Consider the following 9,684-nt stretch of genomic DNA (forward strand, 5'->3'; position numbering starts at 1 on the left):
AAAACCCGAATAAAAGAACGCTGTTCTTCCCTGGTGCAAGCCGCAAGTGGGGCGGCCACTTTATACTGATACTGCGACGGTATGTGTGCATCTGAATTATGCTGCCACCTACAGGCCATTCTGCACTCTCTTTCTAGTACGCTTACCAACTTACAGGATAACGGCGCGAAATTTCGATTTATTATTACAAATTTAAGGTTTTCATTTGACTCACCCTCATATAATGGGTAGTCAAAAAGTCTCCGTTTGAATGCGTTGCTGCAGCATATGCAATACAGCGCGACTCCCATGCGGGTATGTAAGTACTGATATGCAGCCAAGGTGTTAGTATGACCTTCAAACTGAAACTTTTTGATCGCCCCTTATAGTATTGCATTCCTCTAGAAATATTGCTTCACATTTGGTCTGTTTATCTAAAAGATTCTGAAGAAGGCTGTGGGCGAAAAGCGTTATGATTTATATTAAAAAAATTAAAAGTATAACTAGCGATACAGACGGGTAATTACATTGTCTGGTATCGATGAGCACCAGCCCTTGGGAATTTTCGTTTCAACAGAGTACACATATGATTTACAAATCGAAACGATTACGGCGGAGGCAGGAGACCTCTAGAACTTCTCCTGAGGAGAAAATATGAGTCCTTTAGGGCAGCGTCAAACTTGGCACAGACAATTTTTACTGCATAGATGAAATCCTAGTTTCTGTGACATTGGGATAGGGTTTGAGTTGGCGGTGAAAGTATTTTCGAGGGCATTCGGTTGATTGGTGACGGTCTCGGTAGGACATTCCGGACATTTTTAGAAATGCTTGCATGTGATGTCCTATCAAACATAAAAATGTGAAAATTATTCAGCGCCTTCGACAGCGGTTTATATTCAATGGATCGTACGGCCTTGGTGTGTGTGTGTGTGTGGGGGGGGGGGGGGGGGGAGCGGCGTTAGTACCTTCGTATCTGTGCAGATTCGTGTTAAATATATGCGTCTCTTTTCAGCAACCTGGAGCTCTTTAGCTGACACAAGGCGTCTTTCTCATTCTCCACATGACGGGCACTGTCAAGCATTCTGTTAGTCCTGTTTGAAACACACAAATCGTTTTATTCCGCATCGCTTTCCGTCCAGCCTTTATGGTGACTGATCAGTCCAGTTGGTCTACGTATCAGTGCAGGTGATGTGTAATCATGATGAACGACTTCCCACGGCTGTCAGCCAAGACAGTCACGAGCTGTAGTGACGATGTTCCATCATTAACGAGACGCCGGAACCTGTTTTGGAGGAAAAGGAACGCTTGCGGCTTGCAGCCTATCAAAGCAGCACAGGAACAGGAAAAGCACGGAGCCGCCGGCGAGAGCAAGGTGACCTGGCTTTGCGTGGTACGTTGATGTTGCGACCACCGGCAGTAATTGCCCACGAATACCGGCGGCAAACGCGACCAGCGATTACACGGAGAATATACCCAGTGCAGGGAAAATATCCCACGTCTGTACGAAGGTGACGGTAGGTTTGGTAAACATGCAGGGCAACAAGACCAGCGTGGCAGATGGAGCACGGCAATCTAAGCTCTTGGAGAGAAGATCTTGCAGTAAATCTGAGAAAAAAAGACACCACAGAGAATGAATGGCGGGACATATTAACCAAATGAACAAGCGGCAGACGGACAAGGGAAAATGATAGTGAGTAAGAGTTATTTTAATTACCAACCGGGACTCAATGTTTCAGAAAATGAATGTAAAGTCAGTATCTGAAAATTACAAACGCATCTAATTTCTTTTATATCAATAAAAGACCGTCTGTGATGGTAGACCAATAACTTTATTCACGGCATTTCTACGGAGCTAAGTGTTTTCTTTTTGAATTACCCACGCAGATTATTCTTGGCGCAACCAAATCGGAGGATGGAAGAAACACTACCAAAATTTTATTAATAATGGAAATAAATTTACTAAACGAGTCTGTGATCACTGAGGATTCCTTGTGGGCAAAACTGTCTGGCTCGCTTTCTTAAGTAATAATGACGTTTCGACTACCTCCATTATCAGAGCAATTATCTATGTTATTTGCAGCAAAAGCTAAGTCTTAGCAGTCTGTCAGCTGCCAGCTCCACCAAGCGACGCCCCTCATAGACGTAGATTGTACTGAAACTGACACAGATAATTTTTAACATGTTCTAAGCTTTGATCTAATGATAACAATAGCCAAAATCATTAGTAGTTGTTATTCTTTGAGACTGTCAAGGGGATGGTGCTCGATCAGTTTATTTAAAACATTTGTGGATAAAAATCTACATCAAGACCGTATTTTTTTCCGAATTACCGGTTTTGACTCATTAACGAGCCATTCTCGGACCTAAAATAGATAAAATTGCGTGTAAGAAGAGTGAACAATAAAAAGTACATTCAATATTTGAATTTCCATTATGCACATATACCAACCTAAAATACTGTTCTGTGTTTGACAATCATTACACATCGTCGTATTTTTAGAGCTTAGTCGTCCTAGTTAAATAAAAAAATTCATGTATGCATAATGCAAAAAATTTTAAAACGTGACACAGCAAAAACATGCAAAATTATATTCCGACTGATATGAAATACCTTACCTAAAATGAAAAATCGTGGTTAGTTATGTAAATTGACAACTTTGATCACTAATTAAATACGACTTCAGTGCCCATATAGCCATACATATGTGCAGACGATGGACAGCAATGACAGTTGCATCGTCTATGAGTTGATTGGAACAAGATATCCCTTCTAATATTCGTAACAGGACAAAGAAGCGTCTGTGTGAAAGCTGTTAGCCAACTGGCTAAGGTGTAGCATGATGGCTACATGATAAAACTGACTGTTGGACGGCACTATCATTCATCTAATTTAGGACACATGTGACTCTAATAAGACAAAGGATGTTAATGTTATGAAATTTTCTTATACATTTACGTTACATAAATGAGACAAATTATATTCATATCAGTATGTTTGTAGTAAATAAACAATGATTATTACATGTTCGTTAATTAATAAAAAATAAAACAGAGGAAGTACTAAATGTCAGGGAATTACGTCCAAAGCTACGACTGGAGACAGTGTATTATTTTACGTATATGACACTGTAATAACATTACTGATCAAAAAACATAAATATTCATCATCATCAGTTATCTGCTATATTAGCAGGTCCTTTGCCTCTCCATTTTCTGCGATCCATTGCTTCCTTCTTAAGGCTGCTGTATGTTGTACCGTCCATCATGTCATCCAGTATCTGGAATCTCTTCCTTCCTCGCTTCCTTTTCCCTTCTACATAACCTTCTAAAACTGTTTCTATCAGTCCGTCATTGTTTCTTAATATATGCCCAATCCAATTTCTTTTTCTTCTCTTTATTACATCTAGTAACTGTCTTTTCTCTCCCACTCTTCTCAGTACCTCTTCATTTTTTACTCTGTCCATCCAACTTATTCTTTCCATCTTCCGCCATGTCCAGATCTCAAAAGCCTCCAGCCTTTCTCTGTCTTTTTTCCTCATAGTCCATGTTTCAGCGCCATATAGAAGAACACTCCATACAAGACACTTTATGAGTCTCTTTCTGAGTTCTCTGTCCAGACCGCTGCAGAAGATTCCCCTTTTCTTATAAAACGCCTCTTTTGCCATTGCTATCCTTGTTTTAATTTCTGTGGTGCACTTCCAGTCGGTGTCTATCCTGCTTCCAAGATGCTTAAAATTTTGCACCTGTTCTAGTGTTACTCCATTCAGCACAATTTTTATTTCCTTATTTCCTCCTATTGCCAATACTTTGTTTTATTTGTGTTAATTTTCATTCCATATTTTTTCCCGTTAGTTGCAATGGTGTCCACCAAATCCTGTCATTCTTTTTCCCCTGTGGCTAGGAGGACCATGTCATCAGCAAATCTCAAGCACCCTACTCTTCTTCCTCCAATTTCTACTCCTTTGTCATCTAATGAGCATTGGTCAATCATATTTTCCAAGTACAGGTTGAAAAGAGTAGGTGATAAACAGCATCCTTGTCTTACTCCTTTCCCTAGTCTGATCCAGTTCGTACTTTCTCTTCTCACTTTAACTGAAACTTTTTGATTAAGGTATAATGAGTTTATAAGTCTTCTGGTTTTCCAGTCCACTCTCTTTTCCCTCATAATAGTCGCCAGCTTGTCCCAAACCACATTGTCAAATGCCTTTTCTAAATCGATGAAGCACATATATAGGTCTCTCCCTTTTTCAATAAACCTTTCTCCCAAGATTCGTAGCAGCCCTATTGCATCTCTGGTGCCCGTATTCCGTCTAAAGCCAAACTGCTCCTCGCCGAGATTCTCCTCTATTACTTTTTCAAGTCTTTTATTAATTATTCTTAACATCACTTTGGCTGCATGTGAAATGAGGCTGATTGTCCTGTGCTCGCTGCATTTCTTGGTTCCTTGTTTTTTCGGTAATGGAATCATTACTGTTGTCAAAAAGTCCTCAGGCCATTCACCACTGTCATATATTTTATTACATAACCTCAATATTTCTCTTATTCCATTGTGGTTCAAGCATTTTAGTATTTCTCCCGGTATTGTATCTGTACCTACTGCTTTGCCATTTTTCATTGCAGCAATGGCAGACTTTACTTCTTCCATTATGATGGTCGGTCCTTTCTCTTCATCACTTACACTGTTGTGTGATTCAAGTTCCAGAGTTTCTGGTTTGCTATTTGTGTCATATAGCTCTTTTATATATTCTTCCCATCTCTGGAGGACATCGTCACGATCTTTGTACACTACCTCTTCGTCTTTACTCAAAATTTCCATAGTAGGACTTCCTGCTCTGTTTTGTTCCCATGTCATAGTCTTTACTCTGTTGTATAGTAAGTCGTATCTTCCCTTCCTGTCCAGTTCTTCAATTTCATCACATTCCTCTTTTAGCCATTTTTCCTAGCCTGCTCTGTTTCTCTTCGCAGTTCGTTATTTAACCTTCGGTATATCTTTCTTGCATCTTCAGTGTTCTTGTTTTTCAATTTTCTTCTCTCCTCCATCTTGGAAACCATTTCTTGTGTGACCCATGGTTTTTTTTGACCTTTTCCCTTTTACATATCCTATATTTTGCTGTCCTGCTTTAATGATTCCTTCTTTCAGGACGAAATAAAACCAGAGATCTAGGTGCCAGATGCAACCAGTTCGATAAATGGCTGTGATAACCAACCAGTTTGTATGTGGCTTACAGTAGTAATACTGAGAGACAATAATTCTATCAAAGTGGACTTATACTTAGCTATTTTTACAGAATATAGTATGAATTGCTGACATGTACAATATATGCTAAAATACAATAAGCTGATGGCTAATGAGTAATATTCCTGTTTATTTTTTAATATGTTCGTGAAGTTAATCACAATGGAAGACAGAAATCCAGAAGCCATAAAATACATATATACACACATCTAATTACTGATATTATAAGACTCAAAAATTCTCGAAGTACGTTTCACAGTATGCAATCTATGTAGATCTACACGTTTCATACATTGCACACTGTATAACGTAGTTCAAGAATTTATGCGTCATATAAAAGCAGTGAATAGCTAAAAGTTACATAATGTTGTAACTTAAGGTCTGGGTGCTAAGTACAAATGGTACCAAATAAGCCCTTTAACGAACAACAATAATTAATAAAATAGACATGTAAACGGCACTAAAAATATTAAATCTCAATTACAGTCATATGTAGCTTTATGTCAGAGTATTAGATACAGAAATTTTTTTTTACCAACTGATCGTTAGCTAAAGGATGATATACATAGTAACAATCCTGAAGCTAGGGTAAGATCTGGGAGACATAAATAAGATCTGGGAGACATAAAAAACAACTGACAGATAACCATCCAAATGTAGCTCAAGATCTACTTGTTACATGCTTAAGCCTCTAGTAACAATAGGTGCTTCAAGCAATGGATGCCCTTTATTAAGTGTAAAGAACAGCCAACCAACATAAGGTATCAATACATCTTAATATACATCCACTAATGTGCTGCATGAGGTCAAGTGCTTACACCAGCAATTTATTGAATAATAAAGGAAAATCTTTATTTGATGATTGTAACTAGAAACGGTAATGCTTATGGATATAGGAACAACTTATTGTGTATATGAAAATATATATGAAAATATATATGAAAATATATAGTAAGTAGCCTTCAATCTAAAAGCAAGGTAGCATTAAACATGGCAACATTTGAATTGAAAGAAAATTTTGCTTGGGACACGACATACCATAGCTGAGAAAGAATGATACTTTGTAACAGGTCATAAACATTTATCAGTACACTGTGGTTTACATGTTGCGAATACAACAGATCGTAACTGGCTAGAGATCTATGCTAAAACCATTTTGCAGGCTAAAATGAAATTAAAAGTTTGATATAAAGTCGAAGTCAACAAAAAAATGGTTTGGATAAATTATCTAAGTACTTAAATTACCTAATCAAAAATTCACCCATTAGAATATTGTAGACCTTCTCTTCTTTCACTTCAGTTTCTATTTCCAGTTCAGCTCATTTGGTCTCTTGTCTTGCTCCCATCTTGTGCAACCATTCCTTCCATCTCCTGGGTGTCGGTCACTGTCCTACCGTTCTCAATATCTATCTCCATGATACTCTTCCATCGCTCCTTCACACACATCAGCCCCTTTGCCTCTGTGTGTATTAATTCATCACTGCCACCTCTCTCTAGCCATTCGATGCTATTACATCCACCTTTTTCGTTGGAACTGTTTCCTTTCTTAATTCATTATTTAAACTCAGGTGTATTGTGTCTTTGCCATCTGTGCTTTCGAATTTCCACTTCCTTTTTTCTTACTTTTTGTGCTAGCGTAAGCTGTCGCCAGCACACCGGTTGGCAAAGACGTAGCAAGAAGATCGATAGGAGGGGCTGGATAAAGCATGCCTGTCAGGAGAGAGGCCAAAGACAGACTCGCAAGCACCACGCCCCCAACGCCCTCTCTGCTTCAAGTATTCAGATCGAAGCCGCTGACTGGACAGTCTCAGTCTCTCAGTCATAGTCACTAGTTCAGTCTCTCAATCACTAGCTCAGCTGCTCGGACACTGGCACACTAACTCGCACTCCAGGTTGGCGTCAGTCAGTACATTGCGACCAGCAAAGTATTCACAGCGGACTTGTACTTCATCAGCATTGAGACTAACGTGGTCTGTTATGGAAGAGCTTGTACCACAACTCCTGGACTCTCTTAAACATAAGTAGCTTCCTGTTTATGTAAACAAATAACCCTGTTGATACTGTGTGCAGTTATGTTATAGAAAGAAGGTACCGGCCACGAGACAACAGCCTGTAGTCCGCAGCTCGTGGTCGTGCGGTAGCGTTCTCGCTTCCCGTTCCCGGGTTCGATTCCCGGCGGGGTCAGGGATTTTGTCTGCCTCGTGATGACTGGGTGTTGTGTGATGTCCTTAGGTTAGTTAGGTTTAAGTAGTTCTAAGTTCTAGGGGACTGATGACCATAGATGTTAAGTCCCATAGTGCTCAGAGCCATTGGAACCATTGGCCATTGGAACAACAGCCTTTCCCTTGATTCCTATGGTACTCTAGTGTCAATGAGGACACTACAATTTTATTGATAATTTAGTCATGTGTCTACCTTTCATTGATGTTACATACCGCACTCAATCTGAATTTTACTAGAAAGTTTTCTACTTGTTTCACTTTTCACTCTTTATTGATGTTTGTAAATCTAGCATCCCTCTTTTCGCCCTTTTCACATTTCCTTTAGTTTATTACATAGCAGTCCAGTTAAATTGTGATCTAAGCTGCAGGTAGCATTCTGCATTTCTCAGTTTAGTTTTATACCTGTTAGATTAACAAAACCACATAAGCATCTCCCATAAATATAATGCACAGACCTCTTCTCTCCTCTTAGTTTTCTGTGTTCTAACAGTAATCCATGAACTCTTCCTTGGGTTGCTGGCTAATTTTTCCTTTCAGTCTATTATCATCAGTCCATCAATTATATACCTTAGTTTTTAACTCTTACTTTCAATCTATTGGCTAATAATATTCCGATTCAATAATTACCAGCTCTCTCTTAGACTGAGTAGTGCTTTCTATAACTTCAGTTACCTCTCCACTCCTTCCCCATCCAGCTTCGCTGATACCATTTATACCAGATGCGTTTCTGATCATTTTGTGAATCGAATTTGTAATTTGCCTTACTATAGAACTGTCAGAACATTTCATGTTACAACCGATATGGTTTGCCTTCCCTGCTTATACTCAACTTCTTCTAACATTCGCCCTCTTCACTCGACTCATTGCCTTCCAAGCGATCTGAGTGTGGGGAAATTTTGACTTTGGACTTCCTTATAAATGAGGCACGTCCAAGGAAACAGTAGTTCAAAATGGTTCAAATGGCTCTGAGCACTATGGGACTTAACATCTATGGTCATCAGACCCCTAGAACTTAGAACTACTTAAACCTAACTAACATAAGGACATCACACACATCAATGCCCGAGGCAGGATTCGAACCTGCGTCCGTAGCGGTCGCGCGGTTCCATACTGTAGCGCCTAGAACCGCCCGGCCACCCCCAGTCGGCGAAACAGTAGTGTGGTAGCTTCCCTCTTCTCACCACATAGACAGAAAAGAAGCCCAAAAGGAGCCCCACCAGGTTGACCCGCCACTAAGGATCAACCACTGCAGTCCTCTATCCATTCATCCGTTCTATAAGGACGTCGTTGGCACTTTGCAGGGTGAGGTCCTTATATTGGAAGTCAGAGTTCTCGCATAATAATTCCTTAGTACAGAACTGCCTCTCACGCCGTCTGCACTGCACTGCATTGTACCGTGACTGCTGCAGATGTTGAGGTATTCATCCGTAACCCTGGAGTAGAGAGCCAGATTGAATTTAGAAGTTTAAGGAGTTCTGCATTTTGACAACTGCTTCACAGTAAGTGTTTTCACTGAAAACTTTTGTTGTAAATAACATACTGCAGTTGAAAGGGAGTAACGATGTACATTATTACAATACCAAAAAAGTAAATGACACTCACTATCCCACCCTGAGGTCACTTTGGCCGAAAACAGCAACCACTAAAATGTTTGTCCTCATACCCAGTGATAAAAACGTCTAATAGTAAGCAAATTTAAATATTAATACTAACCCAAAGAGCTCCTTCTTGACAACTCTTTCTTTCTTTTCTGGGAAGATATTTTAGTATTTAACTAATATCTAATATCTAAAGGGGCAACGGCCTTGCCGCAGTGGATACACTGGTTCCCGTCAGATCACCGAAGTTAAGCGCTGTCGGGCGTGGCCGGCACTTGGATGGGTGACCATCCGGGCCGCCATGTGCTGTTGCCATTTTTCGGGGTGCACTCAGCCTCGTGATGCCAATTGAGGAGCTACTCGACCGAATAGTAGCGGCTCCGGTCAAAGAAAACCATCCTATCCGCATCCTCAACTGAGGATGACACGGCGGTCGGATGGTCCCGGTGGGCTACTTGTGGCCTGATGACGTAGTGCTTTTTTTAATATCTAAAAGGTGGTGGGTAGGAACTGACAAATAACATCTGCAATACATATAAATTTTTTGCATATGGTTATACTTATACATGAATCTATCATATAAATGTAAAATTACTCACTCCACATCTTTACTATTAACTGTATAAAAGATGAGTGGAACATGAGACTA

General features: G+C 39.8%; 1 pseudogene; it reads left to right on the top strand.

Annotated features, from left to right (window-relative positions):
* Window positions 1-9,232: 9,232 nt before the first annotated feature.
* On the top strand, window positions 9,233-9,350 carry LOC126196711 (5S ribosomal RNA; annotated as a pseudogene).
* The last annotated feature ends 334 nt before the right edge of the window (window positions 9,351-9,684 follow it).

The sequence above is a fragment of the Schistocerca nitens genome, chromosome 7, assembly GCF_023898315.1.
Source record: "Schistocerca nitens isolate TAMUIC-IGC-003100 chromosome 7, iqSchNite1.1, whole genome shotgun sequence".
NCBI lineage: Eukaryota > Metazoa > Arthropoda > Insecta > Orthoptera > Acrididae > Schistocerca > Schistocerca nitens.